Source organism: Etheostoma spectabile, chromosome 15 (genome assembly GCF_008692095.1).
Source record: "Etheostoma spectabile isolate EspeVRDwgs_2016 chromosome 15, UIUC_Espe_1.0, whole genome shotgun sequence".
Classification (NCBI taxonomy): Eukaryota; Metazoa; Chordata; class Actinopteri; order Perciformes; family Percidae; genus Etheostoma; species Etheostoma spectabile.
The window spans coordinates 18,758,260-18,763,655 of NC_045747.1; the positions used below are offsets into that span (position 1 = coordinate 18,758,260).

The 5,396-nt window shown below is 41.8% G+C and overlaps 1 long non-coding RNA gene across 1 annotated transcript in view; it reads right to left on the minus strand.

The window, feature by feature from the left end:
• Positions 1–5,396, minus strand: part of LOC116703129 (uncharacterized) — a 15,052-nt gene that overhangs the window by 4,933 nt on the left and 4,723 nt on the right. Inside the window, exon 2 of the long non-coding RNA XR_004335348.1 lies at positions 740–742. This is a non-coding gene — a long non-coding RNA (uncharacterized LOC116703129). The remainder of the gene's footprint in view (positions 1–739; positions 743–5,396) is intronic.

Below are 5,396 nucleotides of genomic sequence, written 5' to 3' on the forward strand. Positions count from 1 at the left end.
ATGTTACAATGATTCATGGTGTATTTTTGTAAATTCGGGTCCCGGGAAGACAACAAATTTCTGTTTTGGGTCTTGAGCTGAAAAAGTTTGGGAACCACTGCTCTATTATATAGTCTGTACACCTATGACTGTATGGCAAAACATCCAACTATTAGTATCGCGAAATTTGTAGACGATACTAATACTACTTTGACAGGACTCATCGACGAAATGATGAAACTGCCTACAGGGATGAGGTGAGTAACTTGATCATGTGGTGCCGCAGAAATAATCTGTCCTTTAATGTGGAGAAAACTAAGAAGGTCATCATAGATTTCAGGAAGAACAAACTCAAGCATGCACCTGTCTATATTAACAACTCTCCAGTTGAAATTGTCAACACTTTTAATTTTTTTTAGCCATCCATATTTCAGACTCCCTCACATGGTCGCTTCATATCAGGTGTGCCATTAAGAAGGCACATCAGAGGCTATATTTTTTGAGGTGTCTTAAGAAATATGATATGTCCCTTAATATTCCACGGAACTTTTACCATTGTACAATTGAGAGTATGTTGACAGGTAACATTGTAGTGTGGTTTGGTAGGGCTCCTTCACATGACCTTAATCTTCTGACAAAGGTGGTCAAAACTGCATCTAAAATCATTGGCGTTCCACTTGAACCGCTGCAACAAATTTACTGGAAACGCAGTACTAAGAAGGCACTAGGTATTATACAGGATTCTAGTCATCCTGCACACAACCTCTTCTCCAACTTTCCATCTGGGAGATATTTGCGGAGCATCCCAACGCGCACATCACGTTATAGGGATAGTTTGTACCCCCAGGTAATAAGGTTACTGAATGATGGTACTGCAGTAAGGAGGGCTGTGGCCTTTACTTAGTCACTTAGTTACTATGTTGGCTGTGCTTGGTTATATTTAAAGTTTAAAATGCTATTTATGTTGTTGTTGTTGTTGTTGTTGTTGTTGTTGTTGTTGTTGTTGTTATTATTATAACTGTTACTATTGACTGTTGCTGAGGGAGTGCAAAAAGGCATATTGTATTTCATTGTTGTGTACTAAGGTGCATATGACAATACACTTTAACTAAACTGAACTAAAATGTGGGTGTCTCGTAGAAATTAAAGATGATATATGGAAGTTGTTTTAAAGAAGTGCTTTGTAACAAGAGGGCATGTTGCTCTCGCCTCTTAGAGGGGCCAAACCTACATGTTCCTATAGGGTACAGTGATGAGTGTTGCAACTATCCACTGTGATAAACCTGAGTGCACACTGGTACATAGCATCCAGTGATCTTAATGTAGTATTTCAAGAATGCATATAAATAATATCACAGTAATCTAAAACTGATAAAAAAAGTAGGCTGAACAATTTAATTTATACAGTTATACAGTTTCTGTAAACCCTAACTTGAATTTTAACTTTTTTCCTAATTCAGTAACGTGTTTTAAAGGCGTGCCTATCATCTAACCATACAACTAAGTATTTGTATGCTGGGACTTGCTCTATTTGAGTACCATCCAAAATAAGTGAAAGAGTGTTTCTAACTGAAAGTTTAGATCTAGAGAAAACATAGCATTTGTTTTCTTAACATTTAACAGAATTTAAACTTTAAAAGTTACCCCTGTATTATTTTAAAATCCAACCCCAACTGCATAAATGCCAGGTCAGGTGTTGGCGCAATCAAATACATCACGGTGTCCTCCGCGCATAAATGGAATTTACAATGTCTGACATCATCACCAATAGTGTTAATATTCAGTGAGAACAATGGAGGGCCAAGTATTGAACCCTGTGGTGTCCCTTTAAGCAAGTGTAGGGTTGCGACTTCACCCCATAAACCATGACGGCCTGAGTTCTATCAGATATTTTTGAACTATCAGCAGGGGTCAGAACCCAATCCTCTAGCAGACAGTTTGTTAAAAAGCAGAGCATGGTCACTAGAAGAAGTAAAATAAATCAGTTGGGAGTTTCTTTTTACCCATTTACATCTTCCACCTCAGCCCTTACGAGCCTTTAATCAAATACATTGGCTTCAGGTACGCCGCCAAGGCATCTCCACAACACCCACTTTTCATTACCGAAACAGGAAAAAAAAAATGGCCACTCGATTCTGGTTTCAGAAACACCTGAACAGAATTCTCTGCATTTCAGCCATATCACCCAAATATTATTCCAGCCACTCTTTCTGCATAGGTACAGCATCCACAGCCGCCAGATTAGGCATCTCCAACCAAACCATTCAGGTCCTAGGCCACTGGGGATCCCAGGCGTACAGATCTTACATTCTCAAGCCCTCACACAACTCAGTTCTACATAATCTGACTCTTTTGGGGTCTGTAAACCTTTTGGGCAAAAACTGCTTCCAAGACGGAACCCCCACTCTGAGTCTCCTCCACCCGCTCATCCTACATCCGCCCAGACCAGCCATCAGACAACATCCACATCTATGTGCACATTCATAATGTTCATTAAATCTTTAACTAACACATTTTTGTGGCATGGTCTTTGCTAGTGCAATTAAGTTAATTTGTTAACTTAGGTTAAGGAGCAGGGCCACGCCTAAACCTCACCTCTAATCACCAGACAAACCTACAGTCCCTGACAAAAGTCTTGTCGCTTGTGTACAAATTGACCTGAAGTGCCGCTGAAATATATTTCTAATCAAGATTTATTTACAAGAAATGGCTCATTTTAAGAGGACCTAGAGGACCGTTTGTTGGCTCGAAAATCCAAGGCCAGCCCATTTTCCACAGCAGCAGAGCTCCAGACCTAGTCCTCTGAAGTACCTGTGTCAACCACAATGGTTTGTCGGATTCTGTCTCAAAATGGCCTCCATGGTCGAATCATGCCCCGACATCCTAAACAAAGACAATTAAAAACCGTGTGCATTTGCCAAGGCCCACAGCCTGCAAAAGGATGGACGCTGGAGTGAAGAAAGTGGATTTTTCAGATGAATCTTCTGTTGAATTACACCACATTTGCCGCAAATATTGTTTGGTGGCAGAAAATCATGGTCTGGGGTAACATCCATATGGGGTGTGCGAGAGATCTGCAGGGTGGAAGGCACATCATAGTCTCAAATACCAAGAAATCTTAGCTACCTCTTATATTCCCAACCATAAAAGAGGCCAAATTCTCCAGCAGGATGGTGCTCCATCGCATACTTCCATCTCCACTTCAAAATTCCTCAAGGCGAAAAAGATCAAGATGCTCCAGGATTAGCCGGCCCAGTCACCAGACATGAACATCATTGAGCATATGTGGGGTAGGATGAAAGAGGAAGCATGGAAGACCAAACCAAAGAATATTGATGAACTCTGGGAGGCATGCAAGCATGCTTTCCTAGCTATTCCTGATGACTTCATCAATACATTGTATGAATCCTTGCCAAACCGCATGGATGCAGTCCTTCAAGCTCATGGAAGTCATACAAGATATTAAATTTGAATCTCACAGCACCACTATTTAATTTGCTGACATATTTCAGTATTTGCAGTAAATTTGTTCAATTTATGTATAGGCGACAAAAGTTTTGTCTTGCCAAAATTTGACCTTTCTGTCTTGTTTAAATAATTAATCTTTTTTAGTGAAAGTAATTTATTTCAGTGCATTGAACATCATTTGGGAGGGTTTTAGCTTTTCATATGAGCTATTTCTTACATCAATTGATTAATTAAAAGTCAGGTTAATAGCAGGTGTTTCTACAAAATAGATAAGCGACAAGACTTTGGTCAGGGACTGTACATATAGCGTGCTGCGCAGCCAGCCTTGTGTATCTCTGATTGCTTGACCCACCCTCCCTTTCCCTTCCCTTCATCCATCCATCTCCCCCCTCATCCTTACCTGTTCATCCTAGTGCACACCTCTCATGTCTCATCTAGGTACCGTCTGGGGGTCTGTAAACTATTCGGGCGAAAACTGCTTCCGAGACAGACCCAACAATCTGAGTCTCATCCACCCGGTCGTCATACATCCACCCAGGCCAGCCATCAGACGACATCTACAGTTATTCATCTATCTACACATTCATAATGTTAATTAAATCTTCAACTAACACATTGTTGTGGCGTGGTCCTTGCTTATCGGCAGTCTTTGTAAGGTTTATTTCTGTGATGTTGTGGAGAAAGCTTTCCCAAGTTTCCTTTGAGAGAAAGGCTTCTAGCGAATTAATGAATTCGTGACAGGATGCATGGCCCCTACAGGTAAGTGAGTTTAAACCATTTGTTGACGTGCTGCGGTAAGCATATCTGACTCATTTCCGTTTCCAGTGCTTTTCTGTTGGTAGGGTGTTGTTGCTCTCATTATAGACCAGTTAAATTTGCCATTACAGCGGCTATCTGTCCGCTTAACATTTATTCTTACAGTAGTTCTGCCTAAGCCTTCACAGATCTTTACATTTTTCAGCAACTTTCGTTAAATAAGTTGTTTTCAAATGCTTGGTAGCTAACGCTACCGTACTTTAGCTTAGCTGTTAGTGACTTTAGCTTAGCAGTTAGCAATGTCTTCTGTCGCCCTCTTACTTTCTCTTGCTTTGTGTGTGAGATGTTTTGTTACTCCTCTGCCTCCTTTAGCGGTAATGAGTTTTGCAACAAGTGCAGTTTATTTATAGACATGGAGGCTTAGTGAGTTAGAAGTCCGGATTCGCACCATGATAGGTCTGTCGTTACTGTAGCTAGCCACGCCCCGATAGTCGCTGCAGGCCGACCTGAGCCTGAGTTAGCCTCTGGTAGCCGTCCCCCGGCAACTCCTGAGCAGCCAGGAAAGGGTAGCTGGGTGACTGTCCGAAGCAGAAATAGTCGTAAGCTTTCAAAGCCCACGGACCACCACCAACCTGTTCACGTTTCTAACAAATTTTCTCCACTCAGTGACACACCCACTGAGAAACCAACTCTGGTTATTGGCAGCTATATTTTGAGAAACATGAAGTTAGCAAATCCACCGGCCGTAGTTAAATGCATCCCGGGGGCCACAGCGGGCAACACTGAGTCTTATTTGAAGCTGCTGGCTTAGGATAAACGTAAATATAGTAAGATTGTTATTCAAGGTGGCGTCAATGACTCCCGGTTACGCCAAACGGAGGTCACTAAGACTAATGTTGAATCGGTGTGTATATGCGCAAAGTCAATGTCAGACACCGTAGTTTTCTCTGGACCCCTCCTAAATGTGACCAGTTATTGCATGTAAAGCCGTATGTCATCATTTTGCCGCTGGTTATCAAAGTGGTGTCCAGATGAAGATGTGGGCTTTGTAGATCACTGGCAGACCTTCTGGGGAAGACCTCGTCTGATTCGGAGAGACGACATTCGTCTCACTTGGGATGGAGCAGCTAGAAATCTGAACAAGTTTTAGTGTAACTAATCCTTGACAATCCAGAGTTGGGACCAGGAGGCAG